At 47.1% G+C, this 14,793-nt stretch overlaps 1 protein-coding gene across 1 annotated transcript in view; it reads left to right on the top strand.

Moving 5' to 3' along the window:
• Window positions 1–14,793, top strand: part of SIM1 (SIM bHLH transcription factor 1) — a 133,474-nt gene that overhangs the window by 17,068 nt on the left and 101,613 nt on the right. The gene's annotated exons all lie outside the window — the stretch shown is intronic.

Raw genomic sequence — 14,793 nt, 5'->3', positions numbered from 1 at the left:
GGGCCAGTCACTCCATTACCCCTGATACAAAAATAAGTACCTGAATATATGTAAACCACTTTGGATGTAGTTGCAAAAACCTCAGAAAGGCAGTATATCAAGTCCCATTTCCCTTCCCTCTTAAACCCCCAAAGAGAAACTCACAATTTAAAGCATTTTATATATCAAACTTCCTCAAAGGCCATAGCACCACTTTAGGACCTCTGGACACCTTAATTCTAAAACTTATAATCACACACAACCATCAAAACATTTTTAAACAATTTATCTTATATACTGCTCTTGGTGCCATTGTGGACTATTTCTGGGCTACCCCGAGCCTCCCATGCCTGAAGCGAGCTTCCCCCTTCAGGCAGCGGTGTAGCCAGTATGGGGCCACGTGGGCCTGGGCCCTATAGATTTGCCCCTGGACCCCCCTGCTGCCGACCCGCCTGACCCCTCCTCTCGCCGCCAACCCGCCGTCGCCTACCTTTGCTGGTGGGGGACCCCAACCCCCACCAGCCGAGCCAAGGTCCTCTTCTTCCCAATCCTGCGCAAGGCTTCATTGTAGTCTGACGTCCTGCACGTTGTATGTGCAGGACGTCAGACTCGCAGAAACAGAACGAAGCCTTGCAGATCAGCCAGCAACGCTTTGTTCTGTTTCTGTGAGTCTGATGTCCGCTGCTGGCTGATCTGCAAGGCTTCGTTCTGTTTCTGTGAGTCTGACGTCCTGCACATACAACGTGTAGGACGTCAGACTAGAACGAAGCCTTGTGCGGGATTGGGAAGAAGAGGACCTCGGCTCGGCTGGCGGGGGTTGGGGTCCCCTGCCAGCAAAGGTAGGCGACGGCTGGTTGGTGGTGGGTCAGGTGGGTCATCGGCGGGGGGGGGGGGGGGGAACTGGTGGTGGGGGAGGGGTCAAAGTTGGTGGCGGGGGGGTTGGGAAATTCGGCAATGTCTGTCTCAATAGCAGACTATGGACTTTTTCTCCAAGAACTTGCCCAAACCTTTTTTTTAAACCCAGATACGCTAATGGCTGATAGCACATCCTCTGGCAAAGAGTTCCAGAGCTTAACTATTCATTGAGTAAAAAATATTTCCTCCTATTTGTTTAAAAAGTATTTCCAGGTAACTTCCTTCCCTAGTTGTTGTACTTTTGGAATGAGTAAAAAAATCGATTTACTTCTACTCGTTCTACACCACTCAGGATTTTGTAGACCTCAATCATATCTCCCCTCATCCATCTCTTTTCCAAGCTGAAGAACCCTAACCTCTTTTGCCTTTCCTCATACGAGAGGAGTTCCATCCCCTTTATCATTTTGGTCACTCTTCTTTGAACCTTTTCCAATTCCGCTGTATCTTTTTTTGAGATATGACGACCAGAACTGAACGCAATACTCAAGGTCAATCAGGGCTGTGGTTACTTCAGAGACAACCTGGGGGGGGGGGGGAGGAGGGGGGAAGTAGCAGCCATCGCTCACTGGCTCTCATTTTAGCCTGATTCTGGAGGAAGGCTCTTTTTGGGGTAATGCTTAAAAAAATGGGTTAATTTTGCACATACCATGAGAAGAATGAACCTCAGCCCTATGCTGGTACGTTGGAGACTATGATCCTTCAGATTTACTGCTGGGGGTGAGGAGCTGGGGAAACAATGTCTTCACATGGACTAGTTTTTGCACATTTTATTAATGCGGAAAAGGAAATACTTCAGAATAATCTTCTACTATAATAAAACGCAGCCTCAACGTTCTGAGGACACTGACGTCACTGAAGTCACTCACACACCGGTTCGTGGTTTCATGGTGGTGAAGCCACCACAACATCTTCATGCCCCGCCCTCGCGTCACACGTGATGACGTCGAGGGCGGAACACGAAAAAAAATTTACGCACGGCCGCCGCTGACGTGCACATGAACCCCGCCCCTTTCACCACATAGCCCTGCCCACGGTAGCACACGCTTAACCTCACCAACAGGAAGTATTTTTTCACGGAGAGGGTGGTGGATGCTTGGAATGCCCTCCCGCGGGAGGTGGTGGAGATGAAAACGGTAACGGAATTCAAACATGCGTGGGATAGGCATAAAGGAATCCTGTGCAGCAGGAATGGATCCTTAGAAGCTTAGCTGAAATTGGGTGGCGGAGCAGGTGGGGGGAAGAGGGGTTGGTGGTTGGGAGGCTAGGATAGGGGAGGGCAGACTTATACGGTCTGTACCAGAGCCGGTGATGGGAGACGGGACTGGTGGTTGGGAGGCGGGAAATACTGCTGGGCAGACTTATACGTTCTGTGCCCTGAAAAAGACAGGTACAAATTCAAGATATGAGTTTATCTTGGGCAGACTAGATGGACCATGCAGGTCTTTTTCTGCCGTCATCTACTATGTTACTATATGTAACCTCCCTCCCTCCCTGTCACCTCCCCTCCCCTTACGCGTGTCTCCCTGGTGCTCTAGAGGTACCTGTTCCGTCGGCCCAGGAAAGAAAGAGCCCCCTCTTTCCTCCCGTAGCGGTGGCTTCCTTGCTGCATGGTTTGGGAGTCCGGCTCTCGGCGTTTCAAAATGGCTGCCGAGAGTTCAAGCTGCCTCACGAGACTTCAAATCTCGGCGGCCATTTTGAAATGCCGAGAGCCGGACTCCCACACCATGCAGTAAGGAAGCCACCGCTACGGGAAGAAAGAGGGGGCTTTTCTTTCCTGGGCCAACGGAACAGGTACCGGAAGGGGAGGGGAAGGGAGTCCCGTGCCCGCTAGCGCCCGTTTCATCGGTGCCAGAAACGGGCCATTTTTACTAGTAATGAATAAAACTTCTCAGTTATAGAACAGACATGGATATAACTGTTAATCATCACAGGATACAAAAAAGTGTAGAAAAACATTTCAATGAAAATACAAAAAGCAGGGTTTTAAACAGCTCCATAACAGGTTATAAAAACCTCTACTTAGAATTTGCAAAATTGCTTCAAACTACTTCAAACACAGTTCTCGGTCACTATTCAAAATCAAGCATTCCTTATAATTTACAAATATAGGGGCCTTTTACTAAGCTGTGGTAAAAAGTGGCCTGCGGCAGTGGCAAGGGCCATCTTTCCCATGTGCAGGACCCTTTTTACAGCAGTGGGTAAACCCCCTCCCCCCACCACACACACAAAAAATGGCCATGTGGTAAGATTACCATTGAATAGTGGTAAAGGCTCAGTGGTAACCGATTACTGCTGGGTTAGTGCTGCGGTAAAAATTCCAAAAATATTTTCCAGCATGCAAGAAATGGAGTGCGCTGGAGCCGGAGCTACCGCTAGTGGACGCATTGGGCCGGTGGTAGTTCCGGGTTGCCACTTGGCAAGCCTGTTGCTGCGTGGTAACCTTTTTGTAAAAGGGTCCCATAGTTCTAACCAGGGGCATAGCTACATGGGGCCACGGGGGCCTGAGCCCCTGTAGATTTGGCCCTGGACCCCCCTGCTAATGACCTTCTTGATCCCCCCTCCCGCCGCCAACCCTCCCCTGCCGTTGCCTACCTTTGCTGGCGGCGGACCCCAACCCCCACCAGTCGAGGTCCTCTTCTTCATTCATTCTGTTTCTGAGTCTGACGTCCTGCACGACGTCAGACTCACAGAAACAGAACGAAGCCCCGCAGATCGCAAGGCTTTGTTCTGTTTCTGTGAGGCTGACAGACTCAGAAACAGAACGAAGGAAGAAGAGGACCTCAGCTGGCGGGGGTTGGGGTCCCCCACCAACAAAGGTAGGTGGGGGAGGGTTGGCAGCGGGAGGGGGGGTTGAGAGGGTCATTGGCAGGGGGCGTCAAAGTTGGTGGTGGAGGTGACGGCGGCTAGCGGGGGGGGGGGGGGGGGGGGGGTGTCGGCGGCAATGGTGGGGGGGAGGTCGGCGGCACCAGGTGGGGGGCTAAAATGTGCCCCCTCACCTCGGGCTCTGGACCCCCCCTCCTGCTGAAGTCTGGCTACGTCCCTGGTTCTAACTGTATTCAATTGTAGTATAGTCACTGATAGTATATCCACTCTGTCTTAAATCCGTCTCAAAAATGTACTTAGCTTTCCAAAGGGCACATCAGCAAAAGCTATCCCAGCTTGCAAACGCCTGTCAAAAGGTGCTGTTTCAAAGCATTTTCAGATTACAAATTATTTAGACAAATTCTCAATACTTCATAACTCCCAATCAGGATTTCGGTCTAACCACAGCACAGAAACTGTACTAGTTACTCTCATGAATAAATTTAAACAAATGACTGCAACTGGCAAGAACATACTATTGTTACAATTCGACATGTCAAGTGCCTTTGATATGGTTGATCATGGAATAATATTACATATCCTCGAATACTTCGGAATCGGAGGAAATGTTCTCTACTGGTTCAAAGGTTTCCTAACCACACGGTCATACCAAGTTACATCTAATTCAACTACATCAGCTACATGGATACCTGAATGTGGTGTTCCACAAGGATCCCCCCTCTCACCCCCCTCAACTTAATGATGATACCATTGGCGAAACTACTATCAAATCAAAACCTTAACCCATACATATACGCAGACGACGTAACGATCTACATTCCATTTAAACAAAATCTAAAGGAAATTTCCAATGACATCAACCAAAGCCTAAACATCATGCACACATGGGCAGACGCATTCAAGCTGAAACTCAATGCAGAAAAAAACCCAATGCCTAATACTCACCTCACAATATAACACAAGCAAATTCACCACCATTGAAACACCAAAACTGAATCTTCCAATTTCGGACACCCTAAAAATTCTTGGGGTTACCATTGACCGACACCTAACACTTGAGAACCACGCGAAAAATATAACCAAGAAGATGTTCTACTCAATGTGGAAACTAAAAAGAATAAGACCTTTTTTCCCAAGATCTGTCTTCCGCAACCTAGTACAATCAATGGCACTTAGTCATTTAGACTACTGCAATGCACTCTACGCTGGCTGCAAAGAACAAATAATCAAGAAACTTCAGACAGCCCAGAACACGGCAGCTAGACTCATATTCGGTAAAACAAAATACGAAAACGCCAAACCTTTATGAGAAAAACTGCACTGGCTACCACTCAAAGAACGTATCACGTTCAAAATTTGCACCTTAGTTCACAAAATCATTCACGGAGAAGCACCAGCCTACATGTCAGATCTGATAGACTTACCACCCAGGAATGCTAAAAAGTCATCCCGTACATTCCTTGATCTTCACTTCCCACATTGTAAAGGTCTTAAATACAAACTAATGCGTGCATCAACATTTTCCTACCTGAGTACACAATTCTGGAATGCGCTGCCGCGAAACCTAAAAACGACCTATGAACAAGTTACCATCCGAAGTCTACTGAAGACCCACCTCTTCAACAAGACATACAAAAATGATCAACAAACATGAACGCTATATACACATATCCAGAAATGCCCCAACCTTATCTGGTTGTCAAACTACTACCATCTTCTTTCTCAGCATCATGTTACCCAAAAACCTTTTGATATCACTAAATGCACACTTTCCTTAATTCTTATACTTCTCCTATATATCTCTTATTATGTTTGCTTGTTATAATATTACCATGTCATTTTACTATCATGTACCAAAACACTTCTGCTATTACTAAATGTATAATTCCTCATGTATTACCACTATTTATGATGTATTGTAAGCCACATTGAGCCTGCAAAGAGGTGGGATAATGTGGGATACAAATGCAACAAATAATAATAAGCCTCACTCCTAAGCCACAGTCCCCTGGAGTCTACATAAGCCGCTAAAATTTGAGCCCAAACTTGAGCGTGCAGGGCAGATGTGTTCAATTCTGGTCGCCATATCTCAAAAAAGATATAGTGGAATTAGAAAAGGTGCAGAGAAGGGCGATGAAAATGATAAAGGGGATGGGACGACTTTCCTATGAAGAAAGGCTAAAGCGGCAAGGGCTCTTCAGCTTGGAGAAAAGGCGGCTGAGGGGAGATATGATAAAGGCCTATAAAATAATGAGTGGAGTTGAACGGGTAACATAGTAACATAGTAGATGACGGCAGAAAAAGACCTGCACGGTCCATCCAGTCTGCCCAAGAAGATAAATTCATATGTGCTACTTTTTTATTTGTACTGCCCTCTTCAGGGCACAGACCGTATAAGTCTGGCCAGCCCTATTCCCGCCTCCCAACCACCAACCCCGCCTCCCAACCACCAGCTCTGGCACAGACCGTATAAGTCTGCCCAGCACTATCCCTGCCTCCCACCACCAGCTCTGGCACAGACCGTATAAGTCTGCCCAGCACTATCCCCGCCGCCCAACCACCAGCCCCGGCACAGACCGTATATGTCTGCCCAGCACTAGCCCCGCCTCCCAACCACCAGCTCTGCCACCCATTCTAGGCTAGATGTGAAGCGTCTGTTCACGCTTTCAAAAAATGCTAGGACTAGGGGGCAAGCGATGAAGCTACAATGTAGTAAATTTAAAACGAATCAGACAAACTTTTTCTTCACTCAATGTGTAATTAAACTCTGGAATTAGTTGCCAGAGAATGTGGTAAAGGCGGTTAGCTTAGCAGAGTTTAAAAAAGGTTTGGATGGCTTCCTAAAGGGAAAGTCCATAGACCGTTATTAAATGGACTTGGGGAAAATCCACTATTTCTGGGATAAGCAGTATAAAATGTTTTGTACTTTTTTGGGATCTTGCATGCAGGGCAGCGCTCCGGGCAGGAAAGAGGGGGCTCTTTCCTGCCCCGAAGGCGGAAGAGGTCACTAGACCACCAGGGCAGTAGTAAGTAAGGGGAGGGGGTGACGAGGAGGGGGGGTGATAGGGTGTGTGACAGGGGGGGAGGGAAAAATTTGACAGGGGGCAGAACAAGGGCGTGAAAGGGGGCGGGTGGGGTGTGAAAGGGGCGGGGTATGGCGGGGGCAGGGCATGTGTCCTCCTTTTGGGGGGACAAAATATGGTAACCCTAACCCGGGATCTCACATACCCATACTCCCCACATAGCTACATCCCTTTTGAGTTGCATGCTAGAAAACTTAGGAGGTCTTTTACTAAGCATTTTTAGCTCACGGTAGAAATCAGCTGGCTGTAAACACCGAGACACTCATCATATTCCGGGTAAATCCGGACATATGGTAACCCTACCTCGCGTGAGGTTTCAGGGGTGGCCCTGGAAATAATTCAGCCAGACAAGGTATATAAATGTGGAAGTAAATATTTTATTCACCTGAGCCCTGGGATCCGTTACCTCACAGGCCAGGAATCTTAGATGCCCCACCTGGAGTATTGTGTTCAGTTTTGGAGGCCGTATCTTGTTAAGGATGTAAAAAGAATTGAAGCGGTGCAAAGAAAAGCTACGAGAATGGTATGGGATTTGCGTTACAAGACGTATGAGGAGAGACTTGCTGAACTAAACATGTATACTCTGGAGGAAAGGAGAAACAGGGGTGATATGATACAGACGTTCAAATATTTGAAAGGTATTAATCCGCAAACGAACCTTTTCCGGAGATGGGAAGGTGGTAGAACGAGAGGACATGAAATGAGATTGAAGGGGGCAGACTCAAGAAAAATGTCAGGAAGTATTTTTTCACGGAGAGAGTAGTGGATGCTTGGAATGCCCTCCCGCGGGAGGTGGTGGAAATGAAAACGGTAACGGAATTCAAACATGCGTGGGATAAGCATAAAGGAATCCTGTGCCGAAGGAATGGATCCTCAGGAGCTTAGTCAAGATCAGGAGGCGGGGCTGGTGGTTGGGAGGCGGGGATAGGACTGGGCAGACTTATACGGTCTGTGCCAGAGCCGGTGGTGGGAAGCGGGACTGGTGGTTGGGAGGCGGGGATAGTGCGGGGCAGACTTATACGGTCTGTGCCCTGAAGAGCACAGGTACAAATCAAAGTAGGGTATACACAAAAAGCAGCAAATATGAGTTATCTTGTTGGGCAGACTGGATGGACCGTGCAGGTCTTTTTCTGCCGTCATCTACTATGTTACTATGTTACTAACAGTTTCTCTGGGTCAGTAACAGTTTTGAGTAGGCCTCAGGCTAGCACACCAAGCAGTCTGTGGCTGGCGGGGCTGCCTCACTCAGCCTATCAACTCTGTCTTCTGAAACTCAGGTCTGGCTCGCAAGATTTAACAAAAAACAAACATGGCTTACCTCAGCCAGGTCACAGCAGCAAAACACTTTCAGTAAAGGCTTAAACTTGGGCTTCCGTTCTTCCTTCCCTGGGCCTCCTTAACCTTAGCCTGGCCTTGTCTTCTAAACTCCCAGGTATTGACTCTGCTCCTCCTGACTCACTTCCTCCCAGGGTGGGATCAGTGCTCTTAAGGTGGCCCAGGTTAGTTAGAGAGGGTCTGTTCTTAAGAGTGAGGGGCAGTGTTCTATAAGCCCCCTCACAGGGTGAATCGGGGGGGGGGGGGATTCCCAGAAGTTATTATTGTTAATTTATGCTGAAAACCCACCTTTTCACTGCTGCTTTTAGCTCCTAGCCACTACTCAATTGTCCCTTCCTTCCTTCTCACCCATTACTTCCCTCACCTGTAACTGTCTTGTCTGTCTGTATTATTTAGATTGTAAGCTCTTTTGAGCAGGGACTGTCTCTTTGTGTCATGTGTTCAGCGCCGCGTGCGTATGGTAGCGCTATACAAATGCTAATAATAATAATTATTATTATTTGGTACATTTGTATCCCACATTTTCCCACCTATTTGCAGGCTCAATGTGGCTTACATAGTACCGTAAATGACGTTAGCCGATTCCGGTATGAGCTAATACAAGTATGAACAATTACAAGGTGATATTGTGGTAGAAAGAGGTACATGTGTGGTAAATACAGTTGGGGGAACATTAGAGAGGGGGAGGAAGAGTTAGGATATGTCCATTACGGTCTTTGGTTTCGTTGTGTCGCAGGTATCCAGGTTTTTTTTTTATGTTGGGTCGGTGGGATATGCTTTTCTGAACAGGTCTGTTAGTTAGATGCGATGTTATAGAATACTGTCATTTGCACACCCAACTTCTGAAAATTAGGCACCAGGCTTCAGTAGGTGTAAATTCTGATGCCTACAACTGAGCATGAGAATTCACTCTATGCACCATTCTATAAAGGACCCTCTGGGCAGATCGCCTGTTCTGAAATATTCGTTTTTTGGAAGTATGCAGTGCTTTTCTATTGACAAATGGATTTCTTTGTGTGTTTGTGTTTTTAATTGTATTTTGCAATGTAAACCGTTCTGCTTTGCAAAGTGCAATAAGTAACGGTATAGTAAATAAATAAACGATAAACGATAGAGGTTCTAAAAGACTCCTGTGTCTAAAACTTATTACCTACCAATTAAAAACACTTCATAGCCTGAAACTTTGGAGGGCTCTTTGGAACCCAGTCTTCAGACTGGCTTGACAACTTTTCTTGACACATCTATTCAAAAACAGGCCGTTCCAGCCACGCTGATTGTGGTGTTGGCTTCTGATTTGGACTGAAGTACAATTATGAGACTGTTTTTTTCCTCAAAGGGATTTGCCCTTTCGTGGTTTAAGGATTCGTATTTTTCCTGACGTGGCTAGGTCCACTCAAAAGAAAAGGCAACGGTTTCTTCTATTGAATTCTAAAGTCCATTATATAGGAGCTATGTTCCTGTTGACGTACCCTTGTAGATGTGTGGTTAAGGACGTGAAATATGTGTTCTTCGATTCTTCGCAGTCTTGCTGATAAGCCTTTTTTTTTTAGAGATTTCTGCGGTGGGCTAGCTGAGTTTTGTACTGTATCTCTGTGTTCCTTGTTTATTATGTCCTGATAGTATGATTGATAGAAGGATTGTGGTCTTTCTTTCTTTCTTTCTCAAAAAAAAATTTGTTTGTCTTGTGTTACTCCTTTTCACTCTTTAAATTGTGGACTTTAAGATGAGAGATGAAGTTATTGTGCAGGAGTAGCCTAGTGGTTAGTGCAGTAGACTTTGATCCTGGGGAACTGAGTTCGATTCCCACTGCAGCTCCTTGTGACTCTGGGCAAGTCACTTAACCCTCCATTGCCCCTGGTACAAAATAAGTACCTGAACATATGTAAACCGCTTTGAATGTAGTTGCAAAAACCCCAGAAAGGCAGTATATCAAGTCCCATTTCCCTTTCCATATTTGAGATTCTACATGGAATGTTGCTGTTGCTACTATTTGAGATTCTGGATGGAATGTTGCTACTATTGAGATTCTGTTGCTACTATTGGAGATTCTACATGGAATGTTAATGTTGCTATTCCACTAGTAACATTCCATGTAGAAGCCTGCCTTGCAGATCAGCAATGCAGCCGCACAGGCTTCTATTTCTGTGAGTCTGACGTCCTGCATGTACGTGCAGGACGTCAGACTCACAGAAACAGAAGCCTGCGTGGTCGCATTGCTGATCTGTAAGGGCAGGCTTCTATATGGACTGTTGCTAGTGGAGGAGTAGCCTAGTGGTTAGTGCAGCAGACTCTGATTCTGGGGAACTGAGTTCAATTCCCACTGCAGCTCCCTGTGACTCCTGGGCAAGTCACTTAACCCTCCATTGCCCCTGCTACAAAATAAGTACCTGAATATATGTAAACCGCTTTGAATGTAGTTGCAAAAACCTCAGAAAGGCAGTATGTCAAGTCCCAGTTCCCTTTTTTTCTTTTTGCTTTATTTATTTAAAGAAATATAAATTGTACCACATACAGAATTGAGAGCTAAATTTATAGACAACCCATCAAGCTCTGAGTTGGGGCTTCTCTTGGAACTGTTGTTGTGATGTCTGGACTGATGGGCAGATGATCAGACGCAAACGCTGGTACTAGAGGCTATTAGCAGCATTCTAGCGCCTGCGTTTGCTACCACCCCATGATCAGAGCCCCCGAGCGTGTGAAACAATGTGCTCGTGGGCTCTGAATGCAACTAGCATGCAAATTCATGCTAAACAGGGCTCTTACCATAAGTATCATGCAAATGCATGCTAAACCTATTCCCAGTGGCGTAGGAAGGGGGGGGGGGGGGGGGGGCGGTCCGCCCAGGGTGCACGCCGCTGGGGGTGTCGGCGCCTCGCTGGTTCCTTGCTCTCTCTGCCCTGTTCCTGCTCTGGGGCAGAGAGAGCAAGGAACCAGCGAGGCGCCGACACCCTCCCAGCGGCGTGCTCTCGGCGGATTGGCCCGCCCACCCGCCCCTCTACCGCTTTCCAGGTATGTTCTCGCGGGCGGGGGGGGGGGGGAGGGTGTGTCATGCTGCACCCGGGGGGAGGGGGTGCGCAGCGGCGACCCGCCCCGGGTGTCAGCTGCCCTCGCAACGCCACTGCCTATTCCTTCCCAATGATCAGCGAGCAGTGTGCCAAACATTGGCATGCTGTCCGCGGCAAATCCTATGCCAGCTCGGAGCTGGCATTAGGGTTTGCACACCATTGGGGAGGAACGGTGAGTCCTGTATAGCAGGCCCCCCCATTCCAGCCCCCCCTGGAGGAGCAGAAACTTCAACCCCCTCCTAGCGACATGAGGTCCAGCGGACTCTAGTTCCCCCCTGACCTCCCGACACAAGTTCAAGGGGTGACTGGAGATCCGGTGGGTCTCCAGTCCTCTAACGTCCCCTAGAATCCCCCCAAGTAAAGCCCCAGTGGGCCGCGAATCAATCCCCCATGACCTGGTGGTCTAGTGTCCCTCTTCCCTGCCCCCCCTGTACCTTTGTTGGAGGAGTGAGATAGACTCCTTCCTCTCCTAGCAGCGTCACCTTGAAAATGGCAGTGCCCAGCCCCAATGTCGCAGGCTTGGGGTGGGAGTACCAGGCTATGAGGGCCATGTTGTTTGGGGTCTGGTGGTCCCACAGACCTCCAGCCCCTGTGTTTTACAGGTCTGGGTTTTTGACTGCCCAGACCTGTCAAACAAGTGTGGGAGGATGCGCTCAGACACAATTCTTCCGCACTTTACCCTATGATCAGAGATAATAGCGCCCATAAATTTGCATGCTATTATCTCTGATCATAGGGGCGGTAGAGTCCCGCGCTGTTCCGGCGCTATTTTTAGAGTGCTGTTTGGAACAGCGCAGGGTTTTCGATCATCTGGCCATGAGTGAGGACTGGGAGGAGGATTAGAAAATAGAGGGGCAAACTAGGTAGTTGTGATTGAAGGCTCAAAGTTCTGTAGCTCAGTATAGGCCAATATCTGGAAGCCTGAAAGTGTGGCGTAGCTACGGGGAGCCTTGGGGGCCTGAGACCCCCAAACTGGATCCGGGGCCCCTGGTTTGGCTGGTGGGGATCCCCAAGCCCCGCCAGCTGAAGCCTTTCTCCAGCGCTGTTCTCTGCGTATTACCTGCAGTGGTGTAGGAAGGGGGGGCGGTGGGGCGGTCCGCCCTGGGTGCACGCCGCTGGGGGGTGTCGGCACCTCGCTAGTTCTTTGCTCTCTCTGCCCCGGAACAGGTTACTTCCTGTTCTGGGGCAGAGAGCAAGGAACCAGCGAGGCGCCGACACCCCTCAGCGGCGTGCACTCGGCGGATTGGCTCTCCCGCTGCCCCTCACCGCCTTCAAGGTATGTTCTCACGGGGGGGGGGGGGGGGGGGTGCGCAGCGGCGACCCACCCCGGGTGTCAGCTGCCCTCGCGACGCCACTGATTACCTGCCCTGCTTCCTCTCACATCGTACATGTGCTCGTCTTTAGTGATACTGAGCATGTATGATACTTTACTAAACTGAGCATGTATGCGATGTGAGAGGAAGCAGGGCAGGCTATATGCAGAGAACAGCACTGGAGAAAGGCTTCAACTGATGGGGGTTGGGGTATGTGGAGTTGCAGCAGGTAGGTGGGCCAAACTGTGCGCCCTCACTTTGGGCCCCGGACCCCTCAAATGTTGAGATCTATCTATGCCCCTGGGAAATGGTGAGAGCCCCTGTGTCCTTTGTGTCAAAAACTTTTGAAGTTCAGCAAGAATGATATACTTTTCACCCCTCAGTTCACTTTTTCTCATTTTAACTACCTGACCTTCAGTTGCAAAGGCTGAGTGTGTGACATCACAGTTTTGCAGGGAAATACTCTGTGAGGTCATAATTCCACTAGTGTGATGTCACTTAAGGTTAGAACAGTGTTTCCCAAGTCCGGGCCTGGAGCACCCCTTGCCCGTCAGGTTTTCAGGATATCCACAATGAATATGCATGAATTTGATTTGTATACATTGCCTCCATTATGTGCAAATCTCTTTCATGCATATTCATTGTGGATATCCTGAAAACCTGACTGGCAAGGGATAATCTTGGACTGGACTTGGGAAACACTGGGTAATCCACAAAAGAATATATTCAGGAAAACCTGGAAGGTCATTAAACATTTTCCTGCTTTTCTGCAAATACTTTTTTTTTTTTTGGTTTATGAAACTTGGGACATTTTCCTTAAATCTATAGAACCCCCATCTACTGAATTTTATACTTTCTGTACTTCTTTTCAAAAGAGAAGGGCACAAGGGACAAGCAGGAAAAGACCTTGAAGACACCCTTGAAAGGGAAAACAGATCTGTTCTTTTTTTTAACGTGGAGATATTTTTAATGAAAATATTGTTTCTTAAGAATAAATAGGGATTTTAGTCTATTGGCAGTAAAGACAGCAGGGAGGAGAGATGTGTCTGGGCGTAGAAGGGGAATACAGATGAAAACTGAGTTTTAAGGGGGAGGATGGCTGTTTGTAAGGCCATATATTATGTGGAATAACATACGAAGTTGGCAGAATTAAAAGAAATGAACCAATCTAATGACTGTGTGACAATAGCCATTAATTTTCAGTCCAGCGATGTATAATGCTACTTAAATCCATGGTTTTAATTTCTTTTTACGTGGCCCATAGACTTCTTTCTGTCTCCGTTTATACATGCAGAAACACACACACACTCATTTATACAACACTGACCCCATTAATTAAGGGACGATAATAACTAGAACTTTTCATAATCATACATACAACAATCCATACCTACAAGACAAAAGCCATACTTAAAGTTCCTGCATTCTACTTGGAGTACAGAGAGGTTTAGTAAATAAGTCTCAGACAGAAGGGAGAGAGAGGAAATAATGAGCAGAAATTCTGGCCATTTCTCAGTGCTGTAGAAAAAAAAGTGAGGATGAATCAAGAAGGAATACCAAACAACTTTATTGAGGGTTTTCAAAAAACGACCCGACACGGCCGTGTTTCGGCCCTAAGGCCTGCCTCAGAGGTCTTGATTAATCTCAGGTGTAGCAGTGTAAAATAATACACCCATGAGAATTTATGCTCAATTATTGAACAATACAATGCCTCCTTCGATCTTTACTCCATGAGAAATGGAACGTTGACCGTTAAAGAGCTATATTAAAATGGCGATGCCAAAAACAGCCGTTTAAATGTCCAAGGAGAAGGAAATGACATATGACTCTTCTCCGTAGAAAATGGAGTATTGTCCGTTAAAAAATTATATTTCTCAGTGCTAATAGCAGCGAATAAAAAGGCTGGGGAAGGGAGGGGGAGAAATACTGTGACAGAAGAGCCAGGGTAGAGTCTTTCAAAACATCGGATGGGTGTTCAGGAATGATACCAGCTTCCCAAGATCAGCAGACTCTGCCCCCTCCCCGAATCCCACCATATCTTCATGAAGTCAACACAAAAATGTTTAAAAGAAGAAGTGAATCAATGACTTTTAAAAATGTATCCCTAATACACAGTGCTATCCATTACACAAACAATGCAATTAAATACAAATAATAGTGATATTAAACGTACATCACAATATACCCTGCCTCCATGAATATGGGGGCAGAACATGTTCTTCTGTCTTGTTTTGCAAAGATTGTCTTTGTATTAATCACTTAAAATCAATAATTTAAAAA

The sequence above is a fragment of the Microcaecilia unicolor genome, chromosome 3 (genome assembly GCF_901765095.1).
Source record: "Microcaecilia unicolor chromosome 3, aMicUni1.1, whole genome shotgun sequence".
NCBI lineage: Eukaryota > Metazoa > Chordata > Amphibia > Gymnophiona > Siphonopidae > Microcaecilia > Microcaecilia unicolor.
This window is presented reverse-complemented; position numbering and strand designations above follow the sequence as displayed.